The following is a 21,361-nucleotide window of genomic DNA, read 5'->3' as shown; positions in this document are numbered from 1 at the left end:
CGGGGATTCCCGGGGATTTTCTCTCGGATTTTTCCCCCAATTTTTCAAGCATTTTTTCCCGCAATTTTCCTGGATTTTTCCCAAATTTTCCCCATTTCTCACTGATTATTTTCCCCATTTCTCAATGATTTTTGCCCCAATTTATCAAAGATTCTTTTCCCCATTTCTCACTGATGTTTTTCCCCATTTTCCCCCCATTTCTCACTGATTTTTATCCCCCATTTTTCAATGATTTTTCCCCATTTCTCTCTGATTTTTGCCCCATTTCACCATGATGTTTTCCCCATTTCTCACTGATTTTTCCGTTGATTTTTCATGGATTTTTCCACCCATTTTTCGTGGATTTTTTCCCCATTTTTCCCCATTTCTCACTGATTTTTTCCCCCATTTATCACTCCTTTTTCCCCATTTTTCCCCATTTCTCACTGATTTTTTCCGCCATTTTTCATTGATTTTTTCCGCCATTTTTCATGGATGTTTCCCCCAATTTTCATGGATATTTCCTGATTTCCCCCCCCCCATTTCTCACTGATATTTGCCCCCATTTCTCTCTGAATTATTCCCCCCATTTTTCATGCATTTTCCCGCCCATTAATCACTGATTTTTTCCCCATTTCTCACCGACTTTTCCCCCCATTTCTCACTGATTTTTATCCCCCACTTCTGACTGATTTTTCCCAATTTTTCGTTGATCTTTTTCCCCATTCCTCACCGATTTTCCCCCCATTTCTCTCTGATTTTTCCATCATTTTTCATGGTTTTTCCCCCCCATTTCTCACTGATTTTACCCCCTTTCTCACTGATTTTATTAATGTTTGTATTTCTATTTCTATTTATATTTATATTTATTATTATTGTTTTGCATGTTTATGTTTATGTTTATGTTTATGTTTATGTTTATGTTTATGTTTATGTTTATGTTTATGTTTATGTTTATGTTTATGTTTATGTTTATATCTATGCAGGTTAACGTTTGTGCATGTTTATGTCTATGTTTATATTTATGCATATTTATTTTTATGCCGGCGAACGCGGGCAGGCGTTTTATGTAAACGCCTATCCGCCGGGGTCCTAGAGAGGCCGCCATCTTGAGCGTGTCGGGACTCTCAAAATGGCGCCTCGGGCGGCACCCCGCCTGACCTGCCAAAAATGGCGGCAGAAAGGGCGGGAAAAAATCAGGACCCCGGTGTGTAGGCATAAGATGCCTGATTACATCGCCGACGCCGATCCGCTCGCCGACAATTTTCCCGGACGTGTCAGAGCGTGCCGACAACGGCCGCGCGGTCCGCGGTGCCGCGGGCGTGAGGGCGCCGGCGGGCGCGGACAGGCGTTTTATGTAAACGCCTATCCGCCGGGGTCCTAGAGAGGCCGCCATCTTGAGTGTGTCGGGACTCTCAAAATGGCGGCTCGGGCGGCACCCCGGCTGACCTGCCAAAAATGGCGGCAGAAAGGGCGGGAAAAAATCAGGACCCCGGTGTGTAGGCAAAAGATGCCTGATTACATCGCCGACGCCGATCCGCTCGCCGACAATTTTCCCGGACGTGTCAGAGCGTGCCGACAACGGCCGCGCGGTCCTCGGTGCCGCGGGCGTGAGGGCGCCGGCGGGCGCGGACAGGCGTTTTATGTAAACGCCTATCCGCCGGGGTCCTAGAGAGGCCGCCATCTTGAGTGTGTCCGCACTCTCAAAATGGCGCCTCGGGCGGCACCCCGGCTGACCTGCCAAAAATGGCGGCAGAAAGGGCGGGAAAAAATCAGGACCCCGGTGTGTAGGCATAAGATGCCTGATTAAATCGCCGACGCCGATCCGCTCGCCGACAATTTTCCCGGACGTGTCAGAGCGTGCCGACAACGGCCGCGCGGTCCGCGGTGCCGCGGGCGTGAGGGCGCCGGCGAGCGCGGACAGGCGTTTTATGTAAACGCCTATCCGCCGGGGTCCTAGAGAGGCCGCCATCTTGAGCGCTGCCGCACGGCTGGGTCCCGGCCCGCGGGCCCTTCCGCCATCCTGAGAGGGGCACGGTGCAGTACCCGCCTGTGTCCACACGGCGGCAGCACTGCCGCCCAACTCAGCCCGGCACTGCCGCCCTGTCAGGGACAGACAGAGAAGGGAGAGAGTTCCAAGCACCAGAGTCCCCACCCGTCATAAAATCCTCTCAATGAACGCCCCAAAAAAACCCCGACCCAAACTAAAAATGCCCTGCCTCTGACCAAATGAAAAAAAAAACCTTTTATATATATAAATCATCTATTTTTTAATATTTAATTTCTAGTCATAATCTAGACATATTTCATATATTCAATTTAATTGCTATTCTATTTATCATATATACAATATTATTTTATTATTCATTATATACATAGATTTATATTACTAATGTTATTTCTATTTTATCTATATCCATCTATATTTGGAGGTTCATAGTTTTTAATATTATTTCTTTAAAAGCTCTGCCTCTAACCAAATAGAAACAAAAAACTCGATTATTTTAAATTATATTTGAATATATTTTTCTATTTAGTTTTCATATTTATATCTGTAGATTTATATGTCTATATTGTGTATTCTATATTTATATACTATTTAATGTAGTTTTTACTAGTATATTAATATACTAGATGCTATTTACATTCTATTATAACATACTATTTAATAGAACATATTAAAATCGATAAATTATTTCTATTACATACTACATACATGTATTTTATATTTATATTTATTTCTATAGATTTATACTTACATATATATATGCATATATAGTTATAATAATTTTATGTCAGTATCTATTTTTGCATATTTGTATATTTTTGCCTATATTATTTTCAAAAAACCCTCCTCTAACCAAATAAAAACCAATAAAACATTCCTTTTAAAGTCTGAATATTTATATATTTCTATTTTCATAACATAATATAATGTAATGTAATATATTTATATATTGGTTTCTTATATTTGCTTCTATATTTTTATTCTTTATCTTTTCTATTTACAGTATCTATTAAAAAACCCTACCTCTATCCAAACACAAGCCAATAAAACATTCCTTTTAGACTATATTTAGCTATTTTTTAAGGTTCTGTTTTTCATGCATTCTACACCCACCCCTCCCTCTCAATGTTCTGGCACCCACCATGACCCCCCGCCATGCCCGACTCACCTGCTCCTCCAGCGCAGCCCGGCTCCCTCTCCCAGGGACCTTGGGGTGCCCCAAACCACGTCGGAGCCCCCCTCAGCCTTTTTTCCTCACCCCAAAGAAGGCACAGAACGACTCCTTTAATGAAGTTGTTTTAACAATTGTAAGGCTAGAGCTTTTGGTATCCACTGCTTGCCATCCCTTGTAAACCAATTTTTTTCTTCTTTCTTCTGCAGCTTAATAAACCTCTTTTTTCCCCCATAGTTTTCCAAATGCATGTATTACCGCATATGCATATTTAGAATCAGTAAATATATTTAATGTCTTGTCCTGCTATAATTCACAGGCTCTCACAAGCGTGTGCAGCTCTGCTGTCTGAGCTGACCAGGTGGCTGGTAACCTCCCCCCTTCCTTTAATTGCTTTCCATTCACGATAGAGTATCCTGTAAATCATGAAGAATGGGGGGAAAAATCAGTGAGAAATGGGGAAAAAAATCCCTGAAGAATGGGGGTAAAAATCAGTGAGAAATGGGGAAAAGTGGGGAAAAAATCCGTTAGAAATGGGTGGGGAAATTCCATGAAAAATGGCGAAAGAAATCAGTGAGAAATGGGGAAAAATGGGTAAAAAATCAGTGCGAAATGGGGGGGGGGAATCAATGAGAAATCGGGGAAAAACATAAGTAAGAAACGGGGGGGAAAAGTCCATGAAAAATGGGGAAAAATCAGTGGGAAATGGGGATAAATCTGGAAAAAATCCATGAAAAATGGGGAAAAAAATCAGTGAGAAATGGGGAAAAAAATCCCTGAAAAATGGGGGAAAATATCAGTGAGAAATGGGAAAAAATGGGGAAAAAAATCATTGATAAATCGGGGGAAAAATCAGTGTGAAAGGGGGGGAAAAATCGGGATCGGGGACGTGGACCGGGACTGGGATCGGGGACCGGGACGGGGAAATGGGACAGGGACCGGGATCGCGGACGGGGACCTGGGACAGGGACCGGAACCGGGATCGGGGACGGGGACTGGAGACAGGGACCGGGACCGGGATTGGGGACTGGGACCAGGACCGTGATCGGGTTCCGGGACGGGGAACTGGGACTGGGACCAGGATCGGGGACCGGAACCGGGGACTGGGACCGGGACCAGGACTGGGGACGGGGACTGGGGACAGTGACCGGGACTGCAATCGGCACCGCCCCCCGAACCGCTCCCGGAACCGCTCCCCGGGCTACCCCGGCACGGCGACCGGGAACGCCCCCGGCACCGCCCCGGCACCGCCCCCGGTGCCGCCCCCGACACTGCCCCGGCACCGCCCCGGGTAGCGCCCCCGGCACCGCCCCCGGGGCGGGCCGCCGAACGCACGCGATGACGCGCGGGGGGCGGGACGGCGCGGGGCGGTGACGCGCTTCATGCCAGGAGCAGGGCCGGGTGCGACGAAGACGGGAGCGGGACGACCCGATACCGCGCGGGGCCGCGGGCCCGGCGGAGCCCGGCCCGCTGGGTAGGGGCCGCCAATGGCACCGGGGCTTCTGCTTCGGCTTCTGTCCGTGTCGGCGGGGAGGCCCCAGCCAGCGGTGCCCCTCTCCCTCGGCGACACGGGCGTGGAACTCGGCATCGGGCGCTGCATCGCCGCGGACAGCAGGGGGCGCACGGGTACCGATACTGCCATGGGGCCCGGCGCTGCTCTCCTGCTCCGCCGCCAGGCGGCGCTGCGCTGCCGTCCTGCCGCGCCTCCGGGCACGCTCGGTTTCCTCGGGACCCCGGGCCCCGCCTGTCCCGCCGCTGCGGAGGCGGGGGATGCTTTATGGGACTGCCCGAGCTGGCGGTGCCGGGTCTGGGGCGTTGGGGCGCGCCTTGGGGGGCTGCGGGTGCGCTCGTTTCGTCTTCTGCATGGCCTTCTGTGTGAGCATCTCTCGTTGCGACTGCTCTTGGAGAGTCAAACCCCTCCTCCTAAGTGGTCTCAGGAGCCTGGCAGGGTGAGTTTTGTTTCACAGGGGAAAGGGCCACTGGTCGTGTCCAGAGACCTGTGCACCCAGCCAGGTTTCTGCCTGATAAAATTCCAAATGGATGAGGATTTCTCCCAGCCCCAAGCTGCCCCCACCTGTAACCCTGGCTGCCTTTGGGGTGCCCAAAGCCTCCTCTGTGCAGATCTCAGGAACCTGGGAGGGGTGAACAATGTTGCACAGGGAAAAACCCCACAGATTTTATCTCCGGGCCTGGGGCCAGGAGCAGGCATTTGCGTGCTATAATTCCAGAAGGAGCACGGTGTCTCCCAGACCCAAGCCGCATCCAGCTGTGACCCAGCTGCTCTTGGAGTGCCAAAAGCCTCCTCGTAGCTGATCTCAGGAACCCTGGAAGGGTGAGTTTGGTTTCACAGGGAAAAGGCCTCCGTTTGTGTCCAGAGATTAAATAAGGGACTCTGCTTTTCCTCTAGTTCTCCTTCCTGTTTTCACCTGGGCTAGAAGGATGGGCATGGCCTGTATTTCTCATATCAAAGTGATGTTACTAAATTTGTCCAGAAGTTCTGATTGTTATTTTTATTAGTAGTAGTAATTTTCTGATAGAAAACACTCTCATTTTGCCTTTCCCACGTTGTTTCCAGGTGCTGCCCAGGATGGACATCTGTGGTCTCAGACAGTGATTCCCGAGGAGCAAGGAAAGCCTTTTCCTCACCTGCACAGTTCAGGTGGATGGGACAGAATTGGTGTGGCCTGACAAGGCAGGAAAAGCTGTCTGTGTTCTGGAGTGCCTTGAAAGCTTTCTCCGTCAGGTTTGGAAGGGGTTTCTCTTTGGGATTTCTTGTGATGCAGCACCACGGGTATCCCTTTGTGCCAAGTCCAGTGCTAAAGGATTGAAGAACTGACAAGTGGGGTCTGGGATGAAAATGCCGCTAATAAAATTAAGCAAAGAATACAATAAGAGAAATGAGCATCCTTTTAATGTCTGAAATAGTTAGGAATAAAAATGCTGGAAAAGGGCACTCTGAATTGGTGTCACTTGTCATGGATAAAACCCCAGAGTGAGGAATCAGAGCAGAAGTTGAGAGCTGGAATCCTTCTGCAGTCGACTTAATTTTCTTTTCCTCCTCTCTTTCAGGACAGGAAGAATCACGACTCTCCTGCCATCTTTGCCAAGAGCTGTGGTGTTTGATCAGCCAAAGCCCAGAGGCTTCAGCACCAGAGGTCTGAGCCTGGAGGGCTCCTGGTGCTGCCCGTGCTGTGGGCTATGTCAGAGGATGCAGGGTTCCTCTTTGCCTCCCTGCTGGGATTAACTGCCATGGGAATGTGGGATCTGGGTGAAACTCCAGCTCTCCTGGTGTTCAGGGGAGCAAGGTCTGAGGGACTCCTCTCTGGGGATGTGCGGTGAAGGACTGAATAGTGTGGAAGGAGAGTATTTATAAACTGTATCACTGTTTCTCCCAAAATTGGGGTGGAGCGGTGATGGGGGTGGTTGGGTTTGGTCTGGGCCTGTTATTCTTTGTGCAATTTTTAAATTCTCTTGTATGATTTACTGTCCGGTATCTTTCTAACAAAAGCTGACATAAATTTAGATTAAGGATTAGAACTTGGGTCCATTCATTGCAAACATTTGACAAGGCTGGAGGACTGGGGGTGGTGACTGCTCTCAGGAAAGGTTACTTATTAATACTGTGTCAGATTTCCCGCAGTGACTGTCAGGCCTGCATGGCTGTGAGTTCGTGCTCTTCTCACTGGGGAAATAAGTTCAGCAAAATTAGAAATGTTAGAAAAATCCAGCCAAAAATTCCACCTCTGTACCCTCTAAGTTTTCCCAGTTTTTCCCAGCTAGGAGCTGCACAGAAGTCAGGCAGGGGAAGTGACAACAGGGAACAGCTGAAAAATTCAAAGGCACAAAGAGGAAAGGGGAAAGGTTTCAGAAAACAATTCTATGGTCTAAGAATAATTTCTGATTCCCTACTGAGAAGAACACGAACTCACAGCCATTCAGGCCTGACAGTCCCCTGCAGTGAGAGCTCAGCACACATCCACAGAGGCAAGTCCAGCATCTTAAATGAAAAAATAAAAATAAAAACCAGAAGAAAAAGGTGATTTCTTCTGCTTCAGAGTTATTTCAAGTTCTTAAAGCCCAAGCAACATTTGCTCTTGATTTTGGTTGGGTGAATCATGAGCAGTGGGCACGGGTCATGCCATTCATTGAGCAGAAAACCCGGGGTCATTTAGAGGGGACACAAGAACTGTTTGTGTAGCGACCTCGGGCTGCAGAGGGGCAGGAGAAAGGCCAAGGGAGCTCCCTGGGGCCACCAGGGCCTGTGGGGAACAGAATGGACGCTTGGATGACCAGTGGAGGTGAGGAGTGGATCTGAGTTCATCTACAGGGAAATAAGGAGGGGATACTCTGGAGTGAAAAGCTGAGGTGATGAGTTCACCCACCTGGGCACGAGTTGTGTTTGCACAAAGTGGGAACAGAGGTGAAGGTCAATCCAAAGTCGATCCTGCTTGACCTCTGAATTCCAGGATAAGTTTTACAAGCTGCCAAATGAGGGAGTAAAAATACACAAAAATGAAACCGAGAGCATTCATGAGGTTCCTGGGAGTCCATTACACTGTTGTCATAGAATTCTTAATGAGTTTTGAGCTTTTAATGACAACAATTCAGTACTTTCTTTGGATTATTCACTGTGTAGGATTTGGGGTTTATCTGGATTTTAAAGGCGTCGTGGTGGCCCTGACACTGCTCAGGAGCTGGTAGGAAAAGCAGGGTCAGAGCTCCTGGCAGGCACAGGGTGTTTTTCCCAGAGTGGACTGTGGAGGAATTGTTTGGGCCTTGGATTGTCCCTCTGGGTGATGCCAGTTGCTGTGATTTGTGTAATTCCATACATTTAACTCCCAATACTTCCCAGCCCAGGAGCTTGAGCTGACAGGGCAGCACACAGATTGTTCTCTGTGCTGTGCCCCGATTTGGGGTTGGCTGTCAGCTTTGCTAGCTCCCGTGAATTATGCCCATAGCCCCGAATTCCCTGCTCAATTCCCACTGCCATAACCTCACAGCGCCTCATGGAGTGGGGATATACTGTGGCAGGAAGCTCAGCAGCATCGGCACAGGGACAGGTGTATATTCCAAAGAATTTGCTGTTTCAAACCCTCATCCCCCAGCCCCGCCGATGTCCCTGGGGGGCACTTGACAGAGTTACCTGGATTTCAGCTGATTTCACCCCCCCGAGCTCGGGCTCCAGGTGATCTTTTCAAGCAGGAGAAGGCAGGGGCCGGAGGCGCTCGTGGCCCGTGCCGAGGCAGTCCCTGGGGCCACGAGAGGACATCTCTCCCTGCAGAATTTCAGTTCTTTCCAGAGCCTCAGCAGTGACAGAGGACAAAGAGGAAGATGAGGAGGAGGAAGAAGGGGGAGAGGGTTTGAGAGGAGGGGAAGCCCAAATCCGTGCTGTGTGCGGAGCTCCGACAGCACGCTGCAGCCCGCAGCTCAGTGTGAGCACGGGGCAGAGGAGGCGATTTCTGGGCATTCAATCACCCTGAGGCGGGCCCGGCACCGCCCCTGCAGCACCGTCCCCAACACAGCTCGGTACCGCTCCGGGATCACCCGGCCCCGCCCCCGGTGCCGCCCGGGACCACTGGGGACCGCCCCTAAAGCACCGCCCCGGCCCCGCCCGGTCCCGTCCCCGGGACCTCCGTGCCCCGCCTCGCCAAGCCCCGGCTCCGCCCCGAGCCTGCCCGGGCTGCGCCGGGACCATCGCTGGCGGCCCCGCCCCTCTTCCCCGGGCCGAAGCGGGCTGAAGGAGATGTCCGCACGATTGGAAACGCCGCCGAAAATCGCACCCGTGGGATCGGTGTCGGCGTCGTGCGCAGGCATCCCACTAGAGCGAGCGGGCTCCTTGCTGTGCCACCCTCCTTTTGCAGCCAGAGTTAGAAGGTCGGGGAGCGACACCCGAGCCGCCATCTTGGGAGAGGCAGGCGCGCAGTACCGCGCTCTGCCCACAGGGTGGCGCTTGGGAGACAGGCAAGGGATGGAATCAAGGAGTGTCCCAATCCTTGAGGAAATCCCCCTGAATGAACGCCCCAAAAAACCCCGACCAGAACTGACAAACCTCCTGCCTCTGTATGAGTGCAAAGGGTGTGCAAGGAGTGTGCAAATAGTGTGCATTAGCAATCGATCGGCAGGCATTAGCAATCGATCGCCGATCTAATCGATCGGCAGGCGCGATCAATCGATCGCCGAGCTAATCGATCGGCAGGCATTGGAAATCGATCGCCGATCTAATCGATCGGCAGGCATTAGCAATCGATCGCCGATCTAATCGATCGGCAGGCGCGATCAATCGATCGCCGATCTAATCGATCGGCAGGCATTAGCAATCGATCGCCGATCTAATCGATCGGCAGGCGCGATCAATCGATCGCCGATCTAATCGATCGGCAGGCATTAGCAATCGATCGCCGATCTAATCGATCGGCAGGCGCGATCAATCGATCGCCGATCTAATCGATCGGCAGGCATTAGCAATCGATCGCCGATCTAATCGATCGGCAGGCGCGATCAATCGATCGCCGATCTAATCGATCGGCAGGCATTAGCAATCGATCGCCGATCTAATCGATCGGCAGGCACGATCAATCGATCGCTGATCTAATCCATAGGCACGCATTAGCTATCGATCGCCGATCTGATTTTTCCCGCCATTTCTCAATGATTTTTTCCCCCATTTCTCACTGATTTTTCCCCAATTTTTCATGCATTTTTTCCCGCAATTTTCGTGGATTTTTTCCCATATTTTCCCCATTTCTCACTGATTTTTTTCCCCCATTTCTCAATGATTTGTTTCCCCAATTTATCAAAGATTTTTTTTCCCCATTTCACCATGATGTTTCCCCCATTTCTCACTGATTTTTTCCCCCATTTCTCACTGATTTTTTCCCCCCATTTTTCCATGGATATTTCCCGATTTTCCCCCCCATTGCTCACTGATTTTTGCCCCCATTTCTCTCTGAATTTTCCCCCCATTTTCCATGCATTTTTCCCCCCATTAATCACTGATTTTTTTCCCCATTTATCACTGATATTTGCCCCCATTTCTCTCTGAATTTTTCCTTCCATTTTTCATGCATTTTTCCGCCCATTAATCACTGATTTTCTCCCCATTTATCACTGATTATTGCCCCCATTTTTCACTTATTTTTTCCCCACAGCATCGGCCACCACAGCACGAGCGACAACAGCTCGCTCTGTTCCCGCCATTGCCCATGGATTGTTTCCCTGTTTTCCATGGATTTTTTCCCCATTTCTCACTGATCCCCCCCCCCCCCCATTTCTCACTGAATATTCCCCCATTTTTCATCGACTTTTCCCCCATTTCTCACTGATTTTTTCCCCATTTCTCAATTATTTTTTCCCCCACTTTTCCCCGTTTCTCACTGATTTATTCCCCCATTTTTCATGGATTTTTTTTCCCCCATTTCTCACTGATTTTTTTCCCCGTTTTTCAAAGATTCCCCCCCCGTTTTTCACTGATTTTTCTCCATTTCTCACTGATTTTCCCACCATTTTTCATGTGGTTTTTTTCCATTTCTCACTGATGTTTTACCCCATTCTTATTACCATTCTCATAGCTCTATTTTATATTTATACATATTCTTATATTTGCATTATTTCTGTTATACACTAGATTTTTCATAGATATTTGCTACTTAGATTTCATTATATTTTACATGTATACCAATCTATTTCTATTCTTTATATTTTATTTTTATATTAGCTATAAAAACCGTGCCTCTACCCAAATAAAAAGCATTTAAACATTCCTTTTAGACTATATTTAGCTATTTTTTATGGTTCTGTTTTTCATGCATTCTACACCCACCCCTCCCTGTCAATGTTCTGGCACCCAGCATGACCCCCCCCCCCCCCCCCCCCATGCCCGACTCACCTGCTCCTCCAGCGCAGCCCGGCTCCCTTTCCCAGGGACCTTGGGGTGCCCCAAACCACGTCGGAGCCCCCAGTCTCCACACCCTCCCCCTCCGTAGGGAACGGGAATGGGATGGGGAGCACACAGGACAAGAAAGGAACACAAAAGACACACTGGACAGAGAGAAGAAAAGGGCTGGAAGCTGGATATGAGGATGAAAGTGGAGCAGCAACAAACCTCAGGACTCTTGACTAGAGAGTGTGGCTGCTGAACGTCTCAAAAAAAACCCCCAGCTCCAACACAACATGCTGTGCTCACGGCTCGGCCTGGGACTCATCAGTGAACATCTCTCTCTTGCCAGGGCCATAAAGCCCCCGAGAAAACACGAGGTGAGGTTGATGTGCTCCGGCTTTGCTCCTGCTCAGCCCTAACCCCAGCCCCTGCTGCCAGTGAGCACCCTGATCTCTGAACCTCTTCTCAGCTTGTTTGTACGCTTCCAAATTCCTTCCTCTTTCTTCAAGCTTCATCTGTTTCCTGGCATTGGGAGAATGACAAGTGTTTAGCACAGCGCAATGAATACAACAGTCTCATTTTCAGAAGACACAACTGAACGAGAACCGACAGCAGCACTGCTTCGAGACAATCTGGGCACACGTTTCCCTTCCAGCAATCTGAGTGTTCTTTTGTGTCACGCCTGAAATCCTGAAAATGTTTTTTTGAGAAAAATTATCCATAACTAGAAAACAATCAAACCAAATAAATAGAACCCCTATGATATAATAACAGCCCATATACTACAACACTCCAATTCTAATATTAATAAGAAAACAGAAATTAGCTACACAGCATTACCTCAAACAAACACTACATACTGGCAAGAATCAAAACCACCACAAAATAATTCAAAAACTACCCTATGCCTTATGCTACAGGCTAGAACGCCATCGGCAAACCTTATCAAGGTATCCTTTAAAAACAACGCCCCACCAAAAACAAAAACAACACAAAACGCCATTCAAGAACTCCCTTATCAACACCTGAATGAAAAAACATGGCATTAGATAAATAGACCATAGCCCTTATCATACACCATCTACAAACAAAATAAAGCTATACCATACATCCTCGAAAACCACCTTCAAAGCACGACATTAGAAAAACAAAACTTCCCAGAATTAAAAGCTGTATCTAACAAAAGCCGTCTGATAAAATTAACAACCAAGCCCCCACCATCAGAGCTGCCCCTACTAAACTCCCCATCGTACATATGAAAAATCAGTTTTAAAAACCTACTTCAATTCATTCTGCCTCAAATACAAAGCCATCCAGAAAGTTACCTTCACTCAAAAACAAAAGCGCACGTAGTAAATAACATTAAAAAATAAATCAGCACACTACACACCACAAGCATAAAATATTGAATTAAAACCAAAAATACCCCTATTCATTAAAGAGCCCAGCCGCAAGCTATATTTAACTATAACTTCGTGCAAACGTACACATATCATTAAAATAGATTTCTTTCAGAATACAACTGATGATCTAAAATAGTAAAATGTCCGAGAACGATATTATAATAGGATATCCTCGATCATCCTCCCGCAAATTCTCTCCACTGTATTGTCCGACACACACCGGAAAAAAAATCCAGTTTTTACTTTTTTCAGCTAACTTCTCATTTATTAGCTGAGAGGAATGTTGAATTTGTCTTTACAAATGAGCTGTGGATCAGCCTGTAGATAAGGCTAGCACTGAGAGATAAAAGAAACAATGGGATGGATTCCACTGATTGATGAATGGAAAGAGATATTTGCCTTTACAAACAAACTGCAGGGCTGCTGATAAATGAAATTGGATATCGAAAGATGAAAGAAGCAACGGGGGGAAACTATGAATTCTATAAGAATTAAAAATTAAAAGGGAGGGTTATACATTAGAGGGGAATTTCAGGTATCAGGCGTTCCGGGAAGTCTGTGCCTCTCAAGTACCTCAGCCAATGGGAAAAGAGAGAGGGAAATGCGGCCGGGAAAATAGGATAAAAAGGAGGCTGCGTCCTCCAAAAATTTGAGAGATCCCAGGGGAATGTCCCATGGCCTCTCCCTTTATTCGAATAAAGCAAAAAGGACTCCTCCGTTTCCTTTTTGGACATAAACCGCTGGTGTTTGTGGATTAATTTTCCTGACATTTAGCAACATATTGTTTAAAAAAAAAAAAAAAAAAAAAAAAAAAGTGATCCAGAAGAGGGCAACATTGACAGCCATTCCAAGACAGGATGAACAAATGCTTTCACATTGACAGAGGATGCTGCGATGTTCTGAGAACAGAAGATAGAATAAAATAAAGGAAGGTGATGTTACAAGACAGAAAAGGGTAAAATAAAAGGAGTACCTGAGACTGGGGGGCGGGGGGGAAGAAAATGGGGAAATATTAATTGCTACACACTAGGTACAAATGCTTTTTACAAGTAATTTATGAGAAGCAAGCTAAAAGCGTCTTACTGCTGCTAGTGATATCATGCTCCAAGCTCTGCTAATAATTCCTATTTCTAGCAATAGTTAAATTGAACTCACTACATTCCAACTATTTTTCTGCTTGTTTAGATGGCAGATCCGTTTGGAACACACCTTAGTATAGCAAATTCTATGCCCAGCTAGGGACCTCTCAGTTCTTCCATAAAACATTTTCTTCTGCATTATGGCAAGCCTTTGTTTTAGCTTGACAGCTTTCTTGAAACTTAAATTTACGCATGTATCCAAAGACATTTGCAATTCCAGAAATCGGTAGGCACATAATATGGAAAGTAAATAACATTCTCGAGAGGGAGTTGCTTTGTTACTGAGGGGATGAAAAGCAAGGCTAGAGCTAGTAGAACTACCCAAGAAATTGGACTTAACGCAGCTTTTACAAGGCTCAAAGTAGCCATACCGAGATGTTTGAGCTAAAAGCCCCAGTTACCAGACTTACAGGCCTAATAGTTATCACCACACCACATTCCCTGGTTGCAGTATTTTTAACAGCAGTGCAGAACGCTACTGAAAATTATTTTTAGGTTGAATTGTTCTCTCCCCTCACTGCCTGTGTAGCTGTTAGAGGCTTCCAGGAGGCTGGGGAAGCAGACTGCTGGTTTCACTTCCAGACAGGTCACTTCCGTGGTCTGCTGGAGGGCACTTTGAAGCCCGTGTCCTTTTCTTGCTCTATTGTATCTGACAACTTTCCTCCCCCACGTCTGTTTTTTAGCGGGCAGCATTTTTGGAGGGCCAGTCAAAGACCTCAGGCTCCGAGAGAATTCGTCTGCTTTGCTCTGTTTATGTGTGCAACAGATGGGAGCAGCAACTAAGTCAAGTAGTAACTTCTGAGCTGCCTAGTTATCAGTAAACCAAAATATTCTTTTGTGACTCTCGCCAGACGAACATATCATCCTATCCGAGTCACACACTGCCCCTCTGGCATTTTCCAGTCAGACAAAGAATTCCTGGCCCCTTCCTTGCATGAACCTCAGCTCTCCACCTTGTTCCAGAAAGAGTTCTAGATCCAAGGCCCAGTGAGCCAGCTACCCTTTGCTGCCCTGAGCAGTATGGAAACAGCCAAGCCCCAGCCCTGCAGCCCTGCCTAACTCGCCTTTGCCTCCCAAACCTGAACCTTTTCCTTGGCTGTGGCATCCTCACTCATGCAATCCTGAAGACAAAAATCTGATTTGGCAGGTGAGGCCGTTTCTAACGCAAAAGCTTCACCAAGGTTTCTCTCCCAACTTCAGCCTTAAACAGTCCTGTCCTCCTCAGACAGCCCCCACCTCCAGCCTTTAGCTGTAAATACTTACTGTTTTATAGCTAATGCTTGCCACCCCTCAAAATTAAGTCTTTTGATATGCATTTACATCCCTCCCTAACCGTGTCCTCATCACCCTTCCCAAACTCAGCCTCATCTCCAGGCCTAGAACCTCTCCCTAGGTGAGGGACTGTCCTCGGGTAGGAGTGCTGACAGACCTGTGCATGAGCCCAGCTGCATAGCCCGTGCTAATCCCAGCCCAGCTCTAGCCTTTAAACCCACTGGGGCTTTGGTACTGGAGGCCCAGTTACAGTAACCCCTGTGGCCGTTCCGCTTCCAGGCCATCTGGGAGTTGTGATCCCCCACCCTACACCACTTTGGTGAGAAATGCATTCCTTTCTTACAATAAAGTTTTCATTTTATGTCTAAATTCAAGCATTCCGAGAAAACGTGTAGCAATTCTATCAAGACAGACATGACAGGCACCAACATTAGTCTTTCATTACACACTTTTCATGCCTTCTCTCCACAGATTTCTTTGAGGCAACTCTGACTCCTTTTCTCACAGGCAGCTCCACACAGCACCGACTCCTCCTCTCCTCTGTACGACTGGCTAAACCCCAGCCTGTCCCTTCCCCAGCCACCTGAGCCTGTCTGTCCCACACACAGCATCCTCTCACCTTGTCCATCCCTTGCACGGCCACGTGTCCCTTCCTCCTCGCAGCACAGCCAGCAGGCTCCAGCCCACACTGCAGCAGGCTCTGCACCTCCAGCTGGAGCTGTGCTTAGTGAAACTGGCAGCCAGCTGACCCACGCTTTTATAACAACCAGCCTCACTGGGCAGGCAAGGCTGTTTCCACTCCTTGCTAATCAGTACAGCTGTAACTCGTTGGCAACTAGTGCCTTCTGCACTATCCTTACAAACTATTCTCCTACAGAAATGGACCGGAATTCCGCGGGGATTTTCCGGGGATTCCGGGGGGATTTTATCGGGGATTCCGGGGGGATTTTCACTGGGATTCCGGGGCGATTTTCTCAGGGAATTCCGGGGGATTTTCTCGGGAATTCCGGGGGGATTTTCCCGAGTATTCCGGGGGGATTTTTTCGGGGAGTCCGGGGGGATTTTCCCGGGGATTCCGAGGGGATATTCCCGGGGAATTCCGGGGGGATTTTCTCCGGGATTCCGGGGGGATTTTCCAGGGGTTTCAGCGAGGAATTTCCCGGGGAATTTCCGGTGGATTTTCCAGGGGATTCCGGGTGGATTTTCTCGGGGATTCCGGGGGGATTTTCCCGAGTATTCCGGGGGGAATTTTTCGGGGAGTCCGGAGGGATTTTCCCGGGGTATCCGGGGTGATTTTACGAGGAATTCCGGGGGGATTTTCCCGAGTGTTCCGGGGGGATTTCCTCGGGGATTACGGGATGATTTTCTCGGGCAATTCCGGGGGATGTTCTCGGGTATTCCGGGGCCATTATCTCGGTGATTCCGGGGAGATTTTCTCGGGGATTCCGAGATTATTTTCCCGGGGAATTCATGGGGATTTTCCCGGGGATTCCGGGGGGATATTCGCGGGGATTCCGGGGGGATATTCGCGGGGATTCCGGGGGATTTTCTCGGAGATTCCGGGGGGATTTTCATGGGGATTCCGGGGTATTTTCTCCTGGATTCCGGGGAATTTTCCGTGGATTCCTGGGGGATTTTGCCGAGTATTTCGGGAGAATTTTCTCGGGGATTCCGGGGGATTTTTTCGGGGAGTCCGGAGGGATTTTCCCGGGGATTCCGGGGGGATTTTACGAGGAATTCCGGGGGGGTTTTCTCGGCGATACCGGGGGGATATTCTCGGGGATTCCGGGATGATTTTCCCGGGGAATTCCAGGGGATTATTCCGGCGATTCCGGGGGGATTTTCTCGGCGATTGCGGGGGGATTTTCTCGGGGATTCCGGGGGGATTATCCCGGGGAATTCTAGGGGATTTTCTCGGGGATTCCGGGGGGATTTTCCCGGGGAATTCCGGGGGGATTTTCTCGGGGAGTCCGGGGAGATTTGCCCGGGGATTCCGAGGGATTTTCAGGGGAATCCGGGGGGATTTTCTCGGGGATTCAGGGGGGTTTTTCTCGGGGATTCAGGGGGGATTTTCCAGGGGATTCCGGGGGGATTTTCTCGCGTATTCCCGGGGCATTTTCCTGGAGATTCCAGGGGGATTTTATCGGGGATTCCGGGGGGTTTTTCCAGGGGATTCCGGGCATATTTTCCCGAGTATTACGGGCGAATTTTCTCGGGGATTCCGGGGAGATTTTCTTGGGGATTCCGGGGGGGCTTTCACAGGGATTTCTGGGGGATTTTCGCGTGGATTCCGGGGGGATTTTCTCGCGGATTCCGGGGGCTATTTTCCCGGGGATTCCGGGGGAAATTTCTCGGGGAGTCCGGGGGGATTTTCTAGGGGAATTCCGGGGGATTTTCTCGGGGATTCTGGGGGGATTTTCCCGGCGATTCCGGGTTGATTTTCCCGGGGACTCCGGGGGATTTTCTCGGGGATTTCTGGAGGATTTTCCCGGGGATTCCGGGCGGATTTTCTCGTGGATTCCGGGAGGATTTTCTCTTGGATTCCGGGAGGATTTTCCCGGGGAATTCCGAGGGATTTTCAGGGGAATCCGGGGGGATTTTCTCGGGGATTCCGGGGGGATTTTCTCGGGGATTCAGGGGGGATTTTCCACGGGATTCCGGGGGGATTTTCTCGGGGATTCCGGGGAGATTTTCTCACGTATTCCCGGGGCATTTTCCTGGAGATTCCAGGGGGGTTTTATCGGGGATTCCGGGGGGATTATCCAGGGGATTCCGGGGGGATATTGCAGAGTATTCCGGGGGGATTTTCTGGGGGATTCCGGGGGGATTTTCCCGGCGAATTCCGGGGGGATTTTCTCGGGGATTCCTAGGGGATTTTCCAGGGGATTCCGGGGTGATTATCCCGGGGATTTTCCTGGGGGATTTTCCCGGGGATTCCGGGGGATTTTCTCGGGGATTCCGGGTTGATTTTCCCGGGGAATTCCGAGGGATTTTCTCGGGGATTCCGGGGGAATCTTCCAGGGGATTCGGGGCGGATTTTCTCGGGGATTCCGGGGAGATTATCCCGGGGATTTCGGGGAGATTTTCTGGGGGATTCCTGGGGGATTTTCTCGGGGATAGCGGACGGATTATCACGGGGATTCCGGGATGAGTTTCTCGGGGAATTCAGGGGGATTTTCCAGGGGATTCCGGGGGGATTTTCCCGGGGAATTCCGGGGGATTTTCTCGGGGATTCCGGGGGGTTTTTCCCGGGGATTCCCGGGGATTTTCTCTCGGATTTTTTCCCCAATTTTTCAAGCATTTTTTCCCGCAATTTTCCTGGATTTTTCCCAAATTTTCCCCATTTCTCACTGATTATTTTCCCCATTTCTCAATGATTTTTGCCCCAATTTATCAAAGATTCTTTTCCCCATTTCTCACTGATGTTTTTCCCCATTTTCCCCCCATTTCTCACTGATTTTTATCCCCCATTTTTCAATGATTTTTCCCCATTTCTCTCTGATTTTTGCCCCATTTCACCATGATGTTTTCCCCATTTCTCACTGATTTTTCCGTTGATTTTTCATGGATTTTTCCACCCATTTTTCGTGGATTTTTTCCCCATTTTTCCCCATTTCTCACTGATTTTTTCCCCCATTTATCACTCCTTTTTCCCCATTTTTCCCCATTTCTCACTGATTTTTTCCGCCATTTTTCATTGATTTTTTCCGCCATTTTTCATGGATGTTTCCCCCAATTTTCATGGATATTTCCTGATTTCCCCCCCCCCCATTTCTCACTGATATTTGCCCCCATTTCTCTCTGAATTATTCCCCCCATTTTTCATGCATTTTCCCGCCCATTAATCACTGATTTTTTCCCCATTTCTCACCGACTTTTCCCCCCATTTCTCACTGATTTTTATCCCCCACTTCTGACTGATTTTTCCCAATTTTTCGTTGATCTTTTTCCCCATTCCTCACCGATTTTCCCCCCATTTCTCTCTGATTTTTCCATCATTTTTCATGGTTTTTCCCCCCCATTTCTCACTGATTTTACCCCCTTTCTCACTGATTTTATTAATGTTTGTATTTCTATTTCTATTTATATTTATATTTATTATTATTGTTTTGCATGTTTATGTTTATGTTTATATTTATGTTTATGTTTATGTTTATGTTTATGTTTATGTTTATGTTTATGTTTATGTTTATGTTTATATCTATGCAGGTTAACGTTTGTGCATGTTTATGTCTATGTTTATATTTATGCATATTTATTTTTATGCCGGCGAACGCGGGCAGGCGTTTTATGTAAACGCCTATCCGCCGGGGTCCTAGAGAGGCCGCCATCTTGAGCGTGTCGGGACTCTCAAAATGGCGCCTCGGGCGGCACCCCGGCTGACCTGCCAAAAATGGCGGCAGAAAGGGCGGGAAAAAATCAGGACCCCGGTGTGTAGGCATAAGATGCCTGATTACATCGCCGACGCCGATCCGCTCGCCGACAATTTTCCCGGACGTGTCAGAGCGTGCCGACAACGGCCGCGCGGTCCGCGGTGCCGCGGGCGTGAGGGCGCCGGCGGGCGCGGACAGGCGTTTTATGTAAACGCCTATCCGCCGGGGTCCTAGAGAGGCCGCCATCTTGAGTGTGTCGGGACTCTCAAAATGGCGGCTCGGGCGGCACCCCGCCTGACCTGCCAAAAATGGCGGCAGAAAGGGCGGGAAAAAATCAGGACCCCGGTGTGTAGGCAAAAGATGCCTGATTACATCGCCGACGCCGATCCGCTCGCCGACAATTTTCCCGGACGTGTCAGAGCGTGCCGACAACGGCCGCGCGGTCCTCGGTGCCGCGGGCGTGAGGGCGCCGGCGGGCGCGGACAGGCGTTTTATGTAAACGCCTATCCGCCGGGGTCCTAGAGAGGCCGCCATCTTGAGTGTGTCCGCACTCTCAAAATGGCGCCTCGGGCGGCACCCCGGCTGACCTGCCAAAAATGGCGGCAGAAAGGGCGGGAAAAAATCAGGACCCCGGTGTGTAGGCATAAGATGCCTGATTAAATCGCCGACGCCGATCCGCTCGCCGACAATTTTCCCGGACGTGTCAGAGCGTGCCGACAACGGCCGCGCGGTCCGCGGTGCCGCGGGCGTGAGGGCGCCGGCGAGCGCGGACAGGCGTTTTATGTAAACGCCTATCCGCCGGGGTCCTAGAGAGGCCGCCATCTTGAGCGCTGCCGCAGGGCTGGGTCCCGGCCCGCGGGCCCTTCCGCCATCCTGAGAGGGGCACGGTGCAGTACCCGCCTGTGTCCACACGGCGGCAGCACTGCCGCCCAACTCAGCCCGGCACTGCCGCCCTGTCAGGGACAGACAGAGAAGGGAGAGAGTTCCAAGCACCAGAGTCCCCACCCGTCATAAAATCCTCTCAATGAACGCCCCAAAAAAACCCCGACCCAAACTAAAAATGCCCTGCCTCTGACCAAATGAAAAAAAAAACCTTTTATATATAGAAATCATCTATTTTTTAATATTTAATTTCTAGTCATAATCTAGACATATTTCATATATTCAATTTAATTGCTATTCTATTTATCATATATACAATATTATTTTATTATTCATTATATACATAGATTTATATTACTAATGTTATTTCTATTTTATCTATATCCATCTATATTTGGAGGTTCATAGTTTTTAATATTATTTCTTTAAAAGCTCTGCCTCTAACCAAATAGAAACAAAAAACTCGATTATTTTAAATTATATTTGAATATATTTTTCTATTTAGTTTTCATATTTATATCTGTAGATTTATATGTCTATATTGTGTATTCTATATTTATATACTATTTAATGTAGTTTTTACTAGTATATTAATATACTAGATGCTATTTACATTCTATTATAACATACTATTTAATAGAACATATTAAAATCGATAAATTATTTCTATTACATACTACATACATGTATTTTATATTTATATTTATTTCTATAGATTTATACTTACATATATATATGCATATATAGTTATAATAATTTTATGTCAGTATCTATTTTTGCATATTTGTATATTTTTGCCTATATTATTTTCAAAAAACCCTCCTCTAACCAAATAAAAACCAATAAAACATTCCTTTTAAAGTCTGAATATTTATATATTTCTATTTTCATAACATAATATAATGTAATGTAATATATTTATATATTGGTTTCTTATATTTGCTTCTATATTTTTATTCTTTATCTTTTCTATTTACAGTATCTATTAAAAAACCCTACCTCTATCCAAACACAAGCCAATAAAACATTCCTTTTAGACTATATTTAGCTATTTTTTAAGGTTCTGTTTTTCATGCATTCTACACCCACCCCTCCCTCTCAATGTTCTGGCACCCACCATGACCCCCCGCCATGCCCGACTCACCTGCTCCTCCAGCGCAGCCCGGCTCCCTCTCCCAGGGACCTTGGGGTGCCCCAAACCACGTCGGAGCCCCCCTCAGCCTTTTTTCCTCACCCCAAAGAAGGCACAGAACGACTC

The 21,361-nt window shown here is 48.1% G+C and overlaps 2 long non-coding RNA genes across 2 annotated transcripts; one reads left to right on the top strand and one right to left on the bottom strand.

The window, feature by feature from the left end:
- Positions 1–4,527: 4,527 nt before the first annotated feature.
- LOC148217525 (uncharacterized) lies at positions 4,528–7,198 on the top strand. Its single transcript, XR_015801027.1, has 3 exons — positions 4,528–5,107; positions 5,734–5,901; positions 6,228–7,198. It is a non-coding gene; the product is annotated as an uncharacterized LOC148217525 (long non-coding RNA).
- Positions 5,654–8,756, bottom strand: LOC148217524 (uncharacterized). Its single transcript, XR_015801026.1, has 3 exons — positions 8,302–8,756; positions 7,541–7,639; positions 5,654–5,990 (listed from the first exon to the last, which is right to left on the bottom strand). It is a non-coding gene; the product is annotated as an uncharacterized LOC148217524 (long non-coding RNA).
- Between the last annotated feature and the right edge of the window lie 12,605 nt (positions 8,757–21,361).

Source organism: Sturnus vulgaris, unplaced genomic scaffold (assembly GCF_052056855.1).
Source record: "Sturnus vulgaris isolate bStuVul1 unplaced genomic scaffold, bStuVul1.hap1 Scaffold_719, whole genome shotgun sequence".
NCBI lineage: Eukaryota > Metazoa > Chordata > Aves > Passeriformes > Sturnidae > Sturnus > Sturnus vulgaris.
Note: the sequence above shows the minus strand (reverse complement) of the source record. Positions and strands in the feature narration are given on the sequence as shown.